The sequence below is a fragment of the Rhipicephalus sanguineus genome, chromosome 1 (genome assembly GCF_013339695.2).
Source record: "Rhipicephalus sanguineus isolate Rsan-2018 chromosome 1, BIME_Rsan_1.4, whole genome shotgun sequence".
Classification (NCBI taxonomy): Eukaryota; Metazoa; Arthropoda; class Arachnida; order Ixodida; family Ixodidae; genus Rhipicephalus; species Rhipicephalus sanguineus.
The window spans coordinates 147267740-147281053 of NC_051176.1; positions in this window are offsets into that span (position 1 = coordinate 147267740).

Genomic DNA, 13314 nt, shown 5'->3' on the forward strand with positions numbered 1-13314 from the left:
TTTTCAATTCTCTCCAACTCACGTTTGACACTGGGCAGCATGGGCAGGGGTACTCGCCGCGGATACGTAATAGCGCTTGGCTTGGCATCGGGGAGTAATATTATCCTGTATTCCGTCTTGAGAAGGCCCAGGCCTGTAGTCAAGTTGGAGTAGTGGCAGAGAATGTTAGCAGGGTCGCTGACCTTGCTTGCCGACGCTGTGACTTCGAGGAGGCTTGGAAGGATATCCAATGATCTGATTGCAGGACGTCCGAGAAGTGCATCGTGTAACTTGTCGATCACGTAAACTTCTTCTTGACACACTCGGCCATTCCAGCACAAGGTTGCGCTAAACAGACCTATTGTTGCGATTTTGGTCCGGCCGGGTCCCAGCAGCTGTTTCTTGGCCTGCTTCAGGTTGCCCATGACTTGTTCGTTGTAGAGGCTTGTAGGTATAGCGGTAACATCTGCACCGGTGTCTACTTTGAACTTCATTGGCAAGCCATTTACTGTGACGTCAGTCCTCCACGGCCCAGAGTCCTGTTGGTCTGTCAAATGACCCAAGTAAACCTCTTCCAAAACAGCTTGGTGGGTGCTCTTTTTCTTCCTCGGAGAGGCAGATAAGCACACGGCGGCAAATTGTGCCTTTTTGCCGCAGGCACTGCATATTTTCCCGTTCGCCGGGCACATAGCGCGTGATGGTGGGTGCGTTGTTGAGCCACACCACTAGCACGTCAGCGCCGTTTGATCGCGCTGTGTTTTTTGAGAGCGCTGATTTGGCTTCCCTTTGCTCTTCGAACATCCACGCATGGCGTCTACAGCCGCAGGCGTCTGTTGCTGCGGCCGTAGATCTTTTTGCTGCTGCTGCTTTATTGTCTCAGAGTTGCGTGCAGCGGTGACCGCGGCTTCAAGAGTCAGCTCGGCGTTAAGTTGCAGCTTCTCGCTTAGCTGCGTGTCTGCGAGACCGACTACGAGCCTATCGCGGATCAATTCTTCTTTCATATCTCCGTACTCGCAGGTTTCGGCCAGTCTGTAGAGTTCGGTTACGAACGCGTCGACTGACTCATGCGCTTCTTGCTTCCGGCTGTGGAACTTCGCCCGCTCATATATCTCGTTCTTCCGCGCGGCACGAAATGTTTCGCGAACGCTCGTGTTACCGCGTCGTAGTTGAGTTTCTCAGCGTCGGAAAGTTTGAGCGACGCCAGGACATCTCCTGCTTCACGGCTCATCGCGTAAATGAGTGTGTTCACCTGGGTTTCGTCGTCTTGTTTCTTCAAACCTGAGATGACGCGGTACCTTTTCCATCGTGTAAACCACCGCTTCCACTCCTCGGTCGAACTGCCGAAAGTCGAGCTTTTCCGGCAGTTCGACGACGAAAGGGTTGAGCGGCGTTGCAGGTTGAGCTGCGGGCACTGTAGGCGTTGCCATGGGTGCTGCAAGGTTCCGTTGCGATGCCGGCGTTTGTTAGGCCTATACTTGTCCGGTGCCCTCTTCACTGCGTTATCGTGACTTCTACGTATCCCACCGCTGCCACCATGTCGTGGTCGAGAACAGAGCACACGAACGAGCAGATGGATAACGACAACTGTTTAATCACTTAACGATTAAAGCACGCGGACTCGCGCGGCTACATGTCAGCTCAACAGACACGATCACACACCCAGGTCGCCCAGGTCCCAGAGAACATCTTCCCGCCTGATTCTCCGCTCGTCACGTGATGCGGTACACATAGCGCCATCTCCTAGTGGCTGCGCCCGCGACACTTAGTACCGAAGATTTTTCACATAATTTTCCTGGGATTTGATTGGCGAAATCGAAGTTTCGTCTTCAGAATTATTCTCGGCAGGTCATTCCCAACTGCGGACAGTTCGTTGCTAACATTTCGTACGGTGACACCAATGCTCCGGTCTTGTTCCACGTCACTCCGCGTGGTCCATCACTTCTTGGCCGTGACGCAATTCGTGCTTTGGGCATCAACATCTGCGGTGCCACGATGTCCTGCTTTCCCTCGGGAACCGGTGCGACTTTGCCCGCAACTACAGCAGTGACTCTTGGTTCTCCTTCCGAGCCGGCTGCTACTTCCCCTGCAGTTCCTTCTCCTGTGTATGCTCCGGCTGCACCTTCTGTGTGTGCACAGCGTTCTACAGCGCCTGCATCTTCTACATGTGCTCCGCCCGTGCGTGTGCTTCCATCGACGCTGCCAGTTTCGCCCCTGTGTGGTGAATCTGTGTCTCCGACGAATGCCACTGCCGTGTTTCCTGCCAGTGTTTCCTTTGTGCGTCCGACAGTTACACCTCCGCGAGTGCCTCCCTGTACCAGCAAAACTTTTCTTCAAGGGGGGGGGGGAGGCCTTCCCAGCTCATCGAGAAGGACCAAAGATGAAACAGCGTCCTGCAGTTCATGCTACGAATTCGTGTGAGGAGGCAAGGCCGTCATCACCACCTCCCACCATTCTGAGTGTTTCAACACAGATTCCGGGTGACCTAACCCGTTCACCTAGTTTTTCAAAAAAGCGCCGCTCTAAGCTGAAGCGTCAGAAGCCGCGTCGTTGTAAGGATTATGTCACGTAGTTTTCAGTGTCATAACAAGTTCTTATTCTGCAACCATGTTTCATTACTGTGCAGTGTTGCACAGTAATGCATTATAAACAATATGTGGACTGACTTTTCCGTGTGCATTTCGGCAATGTGGCTGTGTGCAGTGTTGAGTGCATTATAAACACTATTTGGACTGACTTCCGTGTGCATTATCATGTATCATTTCTGTGTGCAGTGTTTCAGTGCTTCATAAACTGACTTTCTTTTCGAGGAGGGGATGGTTGTTGTGTTGTGAGTGTATTCACCAGTTTCGGTTTCACAATTTTTCGTGATGTGTATTCACCAGTTTCGGTTTCTCAATTGTTTTGTAAGAATGCCAGGGGGCGCCGCTCTAGCATTCATGTTCAACAGACGACGTGTAAATAAACGCAGTGTGCGAGGAGTACTCATTGGGTGCGGACGTTTCTTCTTCGGCGCTTCGCGCCAACACTGCGTGTTCGTGGCTGGTCGGCGTCCCCGCCGGTCGCGTCGGTCATCGCCGCTCTTCCTCGACTGCTGCTGCGCCGGGACTACCAGCCGCAACACAGCACTAGTCCCATAAGACTCCCCGCGGAAAAATGCACTCATCAGCTTGCGCGCGGGATGCTCTCACAACTTCCTTTCTTCTGCGCTCGAGGGACGGACGTGGTTTCGTTCACGTGCGGTTAGTTTTCTTTGGATTTCCGGATTCTGTAAACCATGGGCTTCTGTCATTTTTGAAGGTTCATTCTTATTGCACTTGCGCTCGGTATTTGAGAACTATGACAAATAAAAAAGCGTGTTCCATTTCATCACGGGCTGCATGTGCGACATGTTTCAGCAGTACGTGACTGCGGAATTTATTCAGCATACATGATAAAACTGTCGAAACGTAAATACAGGTCATGGTTGCTGTTCATGTTCGAACGAACATGAGCGGAAACTGTATTTATATTTGTTAAACTTCAGTAAAATGACTATGTTTTTTTCTTGGTCGCTTGATGAGGTAGTTTCAAGATATACAATAGCGAGTTTTAGTATAGCGGATAACAGCAAACGCAAGGATTTAGCGTTAGCGTTAGCGTTGCGTGCTCCTAACTGCGCATGAGCAGAACGTAAACGTAGCCCGACCTCTTACGTACGAACGCTATTTCTGGAATATAGCGTTGAACGCTAACGCACGCAAGAGATCCCGTACGTAGGGCAAGATGGCGGTGGCTGTTGAAGCGAGAGCCGTCCACTTCGAATCTTTGTAGCCGTCGTGCATTACTAAACTCATTCATTCCCTAATAATGTTCGTATTTGATTTAGATTTGAGTATTGAGGCTTCGCCAACCGTGTACCGCCGATAAAATAGCTCCGTTTTTGAGATACAAAGTGTATTTGCGCTGCAGAAGGCTTAGCAAGATTTGTTTGCAAGGTTCGCTCATGTTTTCTGTAGCAGCGCAGAGATGGCGACGCTGTCTTTAGTCACCTCTTTCCAAAATACAGCCACAAGTCAAGCACATACATGTCCGGCGTCGCTTCCCTTCATGCCTTTCGCGGCAGTGCATGAATGTGACGCGTGATGCGTCCCAGCTTAAAAAGGCCAGGTAATAGGGGTCTTGAAGAATTCTCGAACGCGGCTTGTCGACAGAAACCAATGTGTCGGAACTCAGCACTTCTGCAAACGCGACATGGAGACGCAACAGTGGTGACTTTGGATCAGCTCGACTTGGTGGGGCTTTTGTGGATTCTACAGTCCATTTAGTGTTTTTATGTCTAGATGGCGCCGTATGTGCTTGCGTTAGCGTTAGCGGGAATGCCTTCCGCTGTACTAAAAGACCATCAGTTGACACGCAGCGCGTTCCGTTTTAGCGTTAGCGTGTGTCTAAACGCTAACGCTAACGTAAGCGTTTCCCGCTATACTAAAACTCGCTATTAGCTTAAGCTACGTGTGCCACGTAATAGGCAGTTTCAGAATAGGGTACGCAAAGAGCGTTCGTTGCACACGTGTACTATTTGCACCACTCAACGTGAGTACGCTAGATGATGGCGTACGATGCATGCGCAGTAACCAGTTTTACAATATGGTGCGCAAAGATAGCGTTTCTTGCGTACGTAGCGTATAAAGCACGGGCAGCAGCGACGAACGCTAACGCAAAGCTTTGCGCACCCAATTTTAAAACTACATAGTTGGAAGTTACGGCATGTGTCATCTGTTTTATATTGTGTTACTGAATTTTGTGGATGAGAGAATCTTTGCAGCGACAGTGTATTGGTTCATAGTTTTTTCCACAGTACTATCTGCATGTAACAAGAGCCCGGGCACGCTTTTCTGTTAGTTGCGAATTACTGAGGGCATGAGAGTCAAAGACGTGCATAATGGGGAGGAGTTCGGCATTTTTTATCAGTGCTACCTTAACTATCTCGATGCGCTTTCGGACTTGTTTCCTCTTCTCTGTTAACCTCCTCTTTTCTCTGTAAAGCCGGCAGCTCTTAGCAGAACCAAAAGGTCCTCTTGGGCGTCTCTTGTCCCTGGTTAAATATAGCATGCTCGCTCTCTCTCGCCGCACGGTGTTATCGAGTTTTCAACCTTTCGCGCCGTCCTATTTTAGGTATTATAGCATATAATGAAATGAATTTTTCTGCTATTTATTGCACGTGGTACTCTCTAGATGTTTAGAAACAAAAGCCACACCGGCTAAATTATGACTTTCTTTCTTTTGACGGGGGTGAGTGCAGGTTTTAGTATGAAAAAAAGAAGGATGTCAAGAGATTTGCATTTTTCTCTTTTTCTTGGGAATTTCAAAAGAACAAAAGGTAACAATTTATCAAGCAGTTAACTTTTTTTGGGCGTCTCTGTATGTCGGCATCTTCAAGAAATCACGGTATTGCTATTGTGCTAAAATATGTTTGACGTGGAAGTGGAACGCTGCCCCATGCTGCTAATGGCACAACTTTCAAGCCATTTGTTGTGTTCTTAGAAGACTTCCGGAGGTCCCTAGTGATTTCCATGAAGTGCCTCTCATCAAGCCTTGTGTTCAGACTGGAGCACTGCACGGGCCCGGGCCGTCCGAAGCGTTTTCTGACGGGCCCGGGCTGGGCTCGGGCTTGAAAGTGCGGGCCTGGGCCGGGCCCGGGCTTGAGGCTGCGGGCCGGGCCGGAATCGGGCCCGCTCATTAAAAGGCCTAAGTTGGGCCGTCAAGCGCACATGAACGTTATGGATTGCATGGTCTAACGCATTCTGTGCCAAGCTGAAGTGACACGTGCAAAGAGCTGGCTCTTAGTAAAGCTTAGCAAAGAAAATAGAAAAACAGTGGAAGTTCCAGTTATTGTATTTTTTTTCGCCAGGATAGCTATATCTATACTGGTGGATTTATTTTATGCTGTATGCTAATGAATTCACCTATATATATATTTGTATGCTAGATGACCTCCTGATAGGGCGAAATCGTACGATCACAGTAAATATATGCCCACCAGCATAAAAATAACACAACTAACAATGGACCAGATCACGGTTGTTCCCATGGGAGGAATAAAGATTTCGGTCTTCTATTTCACGTTGACACATACGGTAACCTTCATTTATATCCCTTGGTATTACGTGCCAAAACCACGATATGGTTACGTGGCACACCGTAGTGGGGACCGGATTAATTTCAACCACCAGGAGTTCTCTAACGTGCACCTAAGATAAGTACACGGGTGTTCTTGCATTTCGCCCCCATCAAAATGTGACCGCCGTGGCCGCGGGAATCGCACCCGCGTCCTACGACTTAACAGCGATACAGCTTAACCCGCTGAGCTACCACCGCGGGCAAAGCAACATTTCGATGCATGTACACACCGGATTTTCCATCCGATCGCCCGCTACAAAGCGCAAGGCATCATTAATAATCATCATCAGCAAGTAACATCCTCTAGCGGGATCGGGCCGGGCCTGGTCATGAACACACGCGGCCTGGATAAGTTTAGTAATGAACGCCTGGGCCGGGCCCGGGCTCGGGCTGGGTTCGGTCATGTACGCCCGCGCCCGGGCCGGGCCGTAAAATCAGGCCCGTGCAGTGCTCTAGTTCAGACTGCCACACATTGTGATATTTTGACACTGAGCAATATGATGTACGAAGCAATATGATACCCTGACCTGCCTCTGACAATCTTGAGTTTATAGTTGCGTGCTGAGTAAAAAAAAAAGGGAAGGGTCACAATTTCTTTAGCTAATGTGTCTTATTATTATATTTGTTCTTTTAGCCTGACATTTTTTAAATACTGGGCATCATAAAACAAAGTTGTTTTTTTTATCAGGCTGTTATTTTCATATTCCAAAGTTTTATTTGTTCATTTTAGTAAGTAGCCCATTCATTGTAATTTTTGTGGTCGTTTCCGTTAGTTTTTTGTTATATGCTGCTGTAATTTACAGTGTTCATATTTTCTGCTAGTCATGGCACATTAGGGAAAACTCTAGAGATGTCAAACCATAATTCCTGCGATAAGTTTTGTACGTTCCATTCTGAAGCCTGAAACCGTTAAGCCTGTTTCACATGCAGCGATTTTGCTCCAAGAGCGGAGCGGCTGCCGTCGCGGAAGCCCAAAAACAGGTTTTAAGGGCGACCAAAGGACGCTGCGATCTTGTTCGCTCCATTTGGAAAAATTCGCTCGCGGCAGCGCGTCTAGAGCGTCTGCCCAAGGTCAACCAATGGGGGAGCAGTGACGTGGGGGGCACGTGACTGTAGGGATGGAGACGAGAGCAGCCGCGCGCGCCGGGAGGAACTCGCTCCGACTCGGTTTCCTAGCAGACGACATTTGCTGTAACGAGCTGGCAGTGTAGAAAACGCCGTTCTTTTCCTTTTGTTCTTTACTGCGCTTCCATCAAAGCAGACAAATCGTTTGCACGTGCCATTTTGTTCTTTTGTATTTTTATCTAATCGTGACACCAACATAGGTCCGGACAGGGGGAACCTACGACACTCCGCACTTGTTCGCAGCAGATGTTTCAGTTTGTTTTTGTTTTTTACTACTCTGGTGCAGCACGTTCGAATAGTTTACTGCTTTCTTTTTCTTTTTTTTTTTTTTTAGTGGTCACGTACCCCGAAGACGACAAATGCCGCCGCCTCTTTACTGCAGAATGTCAATAGGCAAAAAAAAAAAAAGAGACGAGCTCCTTCACAAACCCACAATGTCGTTGACTGGGCCGCTTGCATCCGGTTGCCGGCCCATACGGCGCACCAACGCCTTGCGGCATTCGAGAGCAAAAGCCACCGAAAGCCCTGTGAAAGCTTAAAACCCCAAAGACAAATTCTTTCTTTTGCTTTTCCATGGCCAAGTGTATGGGCGTGCAACATGACTTGCGTGGTAAAAAAAGAAAGCTGGAACAGAAATAAACGTGACTACTGAAGTTGTTTAATTGCACTCTGATACACTGCACATTTTCATCATTCAAGGTTTAGGCGCGTGAAAATCGATCACCGAAGTAGAAGGCTCGTGAAACTTGCAACCCAAGCGCACCAAAACAAGCGAGCCCGGAGAAAGGAAACCCGCGGATAACGGGCGCTTCCCACAACCATCACTGCGCATCGCAGAGGCGCGCGCCGCGCAAAAGCGGTGCATGTGAAACGAAGCCGCGTCCGAGCGTCCTGCTGCCGCTCGATCGCTGCGGGCCCCGCCGCTCGGTCGCTCGCATGTGAAACAGGCTTTACTCCTTTAGTGGGCGTAGTTTGAAACATGGATCCTGCATCCACAAATATTTTTTAGCTAACGTCTAAGATGCCGCCTTTTGTTCCGAACGTCTAGTCTTACTTCTGCAATGATGCCAGAGTTCTTTGCCAACATTTTTTGAGTGAGAAATGTTCCAACAGAGGCATGTTGTAAGAAAGTTCCTAGATGTTTCATTTTGTGAGCAATACACTTCAGCAACAGTGATTTTGCAAGCCATTTTACGTTCTTTTTTTTATTACGTATTCTTGGCGGGATGGGCCAAATATTATTTCGCAGTTTTGCTTTGTTATTAGTGTTTTCAACACGTTGGAGTCGATTTCCATTAACTGTGGTCTTCAGTATCGCTACTGAACGACTGTTTTGAAATGAAGGGAGACACACACCAGGTGCTCGATGCATGCCTCCTTTCCTGATTACAATGCTGCGTTGGAGCAAGATGGCGAGTTTGGCTAGTTGGTTTACGTTCATGTTTAGAAAATTAGGTTGAAGCGCAGTGAAAAAAAAGTCACACTTTCACCGCAATGGTGAAGCAATGAATGCGATAGCAATTAACACATTGTAGTGTTACGCGAAGTGAGGCTGGCAGCTAACTGTTTTGTATCCGATCTCGCGTACCTACAAAACACTGGTGTAAGAGAATACGGCCGCTCCAGGGAGAGATGCTCTCCGCATAGACACTTCGCGTTGAGAACGCAGCACGTAGAAGGGTGTACGGGCCGCCCGCTGTGATGGCTTTCGAGATAGCGCGCGCGCCAGCGATCGCGACCGCGCCCTTATATTCAAAGTTCAAAGTTGCTCCTCGCACGACCCCCCCCCCCTCGCGTCTTCGCGTCTTTTAAGGCTCGTTAAACACTGGCGGGGCGTTTCCTGTCTGCTTCGACGGCAGGCTTCCCGAGCGGGGTGATGTTATCGCATGCACCCTCCGAGCGACGGAAATGGGCCGGCTCGTTTGAACTCTGCTTCGGCCGCGTTCGTCGCCCCCGCTCGCGCGCTTTTACCGGCGTTAGAACGTACAATGCGCGGGGGAAACTTATCAATTTGGTCCTAATACCGGAAGGACATGACGGCAACGGCGACGGCAAAAATCCGTCGAGACTGTCCATATAATTGCTATCGCAATAAAAACGTGGACAGTAGAGCAGGGCAGGACAGCGCTTACTCCTGTCCACTTCTACGGTCCACGTTTGTTTTGGCTGTGTTGCTCTGTTGGCTATGGCTCGGCGTAGTGTCTTCTAACTCATTCATCTGTCGGACATGGTATGGCAGCTTCATCAATGTGCGACAGCCGCAACTATGTAGATACTATCAATCATCTCTTGTGCCGCTGTCCCCAATTTCAACAGCATCGCCGGACTCTCCAGTGTGCGAGTAAGCCTTCAGGAGACTTGATGGTCGGCAACAGACTCTCTCTCTCTCTCTGTGTGTGTGTGTGTGTGTGTGTGTGTGTGTGTGTGTGTGTGTGTGTGTGTGTGTGTGTGTGTGTGCGTGCGTGCGTGCGTGCGTGCGCGCGTGTGTGTCTGTGTGTGTCTGTGTGTCCTCTCCATGATAGGGCAGCAACTGGACGCTAGTTAACCTCCCTGCCTATCCTCTATTCCTTCTCTCTCTCCTAACAAGAATAAAATTCAGCGGAAGATGGAGTATTGAGGAAACGTTTCAACATGGAGGCTTGTCTTCGTCATGGCCCTGACGGAAACTAGTCCCATTGTCGAGTCGTTGGCTTCAGCGACATTCCCTTTTCGACAATTTTTCTTCACGTCATCCTTGCGTTCCATTCTGTAGAGCTAATTGAGACGACGCTTACATATTGCAGAATGAACGTGCCAGATCCTAAGTTTTGTCATATTGCATTGTTAGTTGTTTGACAACAATTTTGCTAATGATGAATCGTGCAACAAAAAGTTGTATTCTTGAAGGTTGGATACTATATAGCTGCATTTTAACTACCGCGATATTTTGTGTTCTTTTGCCGCTTCTGTAACGTTATTTTGTCGCATGATATATATCTCATTTTGTGGTGTTGACATTTCTATGCTGTACAGGAATCTTTGCTTTTTTACATAATAAATTACGACATGACCACTTTTGTCTGTGAACCGAGCTCTCACTCTGTAATAGTAATTACAGAATAAAGTAACTGTAATTACTGTAATAAAGTAACTGTAACAGTAATTACAGAATAAAGGAACTGTAATAGTAATTACAGAATAAAGTAACTGTAATTACTATAACAGAGAAGGTTTCCTATAAACGTGCACTAATTGCATGCACAAAAACAAAACAGCAAAAAGAAAAGACGTATGACGTCTTAAAAATCTAGAAAACGTCTTTTCAAAGACAATGAAATGAGATATTTTAGGTATCCAGCAATCCCTTTCATAGAATGGGCTTTTTAGCGACGTTTTTAAAACATTTTCTAGATGATCTTAAAAACAGATTCTAGCCGGACATAAGACGAGGTATACGTTTTCTAGACCTTTACCTTCTATTCCGTGACGTCTTCTAGGTGTTTTTATCGTCTCGGATAAACGTTTACAAAACGTCAATTATCCGTTTTGTGCTGCCTGGGTATGGCGATAGTGCGCCGTCCGAGAACTTCGCCGACTGTGGCGGCATGGATGAGGGCCTTGCGCGAATTGGGCCCGCAGCCTGGCGTAACGCTGGGCGAGCACCGCTTTACGGCCCAGCAGGCATTCTTCGTCAGCAGCTGTTTCCAGTGGTGCGCCATGCACGTTCTGAGGTCCGCGAGCGGAGAGGAGCCCGACGAGATTACACAGCTCTACTGGTCCTTGAACATGCGCTGCAACGTTCCCATCATGAACGCACCGGCATTCGCCGACGCCTTCGGCTGCGCGCCGGACACGATCATGCGCCCGAAAGTGCGCTGCGATTCCTCCTAACCGAGCTCTTACAATTTAATTATTAGATGCGAAGCATCTTATGGCGGAGTTCAATCCGGTGGTGGTGGTGGTGGTGTGCGGCGTGACCACCCTTACTGAGCATGCGCAAACCCTCTCCACTCCTCCTCTCCACTCCTCCTCTCGCGCGCCTCACTCTCTCCTGCGACGAGTAGGCAGCAGCGACGCCTCCGGCGTCTTGACGTGGCACGGGCGGCCGATGGTCGCCTCTGCTTCTGTGGCTCTACACGCGGGGCGCTAGTGCTCTCCTTCCCTCGCTGAAGAGTCCCACGACGACACTAATGGCATGGACTGCAGAGAGGCAGACGCACATGATCTTGCGACTTTGCGGGAGTCGAATACCTCGGACGCCGGCAGTTCCACGCAGCGGGAGCTGGATGGAGACTGGAAGACAGTGCTGATTCTACGCCAGAGAAAGGCACAGGCTCCAGAACGCAAGAAAAAAAAATTACACCATCTCCCGCTCAAGCTAACTATCCTCCCGCTGTTTCGCATCCACACATGGTTCCCTTTAGCGGGAGATGGTGTAACTTTTTAGTGGCAACAATAAATATGAAGTGATAACGAGTAGCCTGGAAGGGAGTAGGCGCATACACTAGTGCTGTCATCATCAGCTGACTACGCCCACTGCAGGGCCAAGGCCGCTGGATGGAAAAGCGCACGGTGGCAGGGCAAAAGGCCTCTCCCATATTTTAACAGCGGAGCTATACTAAGTCGAGCCTGCGCCGTCTCAATATCTGTCCGGTGTCACGCAGGTCACATAACCAGAGGGGGTAGTGAATAAATAAAACAAATTTGTATTGATCAAAATTGTGATGATGATGATGCTGCTCGAGATGATGATGATGATTTTGCTAGATGATGCTGATGATGATCGAGATGAGACTAAGCTGTCTTAGACCGTAACATATACTCGCGCGCTTACAACTTCGCTGTGCGACGTTTTCGTGGCGTGGAACTGGCTGAGTTTTTCTCCAATTAACGCGGTCCTGTGCTTGCTGTGGCCATGTTATCCCCTCAAACTGCTTAATCTCATCTGCCCACCTAACTTTCTGTCTCCCCCTCGCGCGCTTGCCTTACCTTGGTAGCGAGTCTGTTGCTATTAATAACCTGCGGTTACTTTGGTCATTAAGAGTAACCTCCCATATGAACACTAGCTAATGCTATAGCGTTCGCGAACGCTATATTCCGCGATTAACGGCAAGAGGTATCGTACTGGACTTGAAACGTAACCGAAGTTCGGTGGGCCGATTGGCAGAGTTCACGATAAAGCCACGAATGGGGCAGTGCAGGGCGATATGCTTCGGGCTTTCTTTGATGTCGTAAAAGCGCAGAGCAAGATTATGATTATGAAGGAATACTTGAAAACAAGTGCGAGACTAAAGTTCACAGATGACTGTGGATGCGCAGTGGAGCAAGAGGTAAAACGTTAAAGTTATAGACAACCAGCATTCTTTAAGAAGAGATAACTCGCGGTAAATTGGATGCGAAGAATAGAAACTAAACGCCAGGGGCGTAGCCAGAAATTTTTTTTCGGGAAGGGGTGGGGGGTTCAAATATATTTCATGTATGTTCGTGCATGCGTTTGTATGTGTGCGTATATATATATATATATATATATATATATATATATACGCAAGCCAAACAGAAAAATTTCGAGGAGGGTTTGAACCCCCCCCCCCCAACCCTCCCCCCTGGCTACGCCCCTGCTAAACGCCATGGAGGTTTACAAATCGGGCCAAAAGGAAACCAGAACTGAAAATACAGCAAGGCGCGGTGCGGTTCTAAGAAGCCTGAGCTCGCGGCTTGAGGAGAAACGGAAGAATATGCATGAGGACAGAAATGGGAATGTTTGAGGATAAGAAACAGACTGAAAAGAAAAAGCGATGACCATCTTGATAGTTTATGGGATTTAACCTCTCAAAGCGACTCAGGCTACTAGAGACGCCATATATAGTAGAGGGCTTCGGGTAATTTAGATCACCTGAGGCTCTTTAACGTGTGCTTACATGGGCACCTAGCATTTCGCCTTTATCAAAATGTTACCGCCGCGGCCGAGGTTGAACCCGCTTCTTTTAGATCCGCAGCCGAGCACCGTAAATGAGCCACCGCGGCGGCCAGATCATATTCCTAGAACTGGAGTATTAACACGAAAGTGTTTTATGC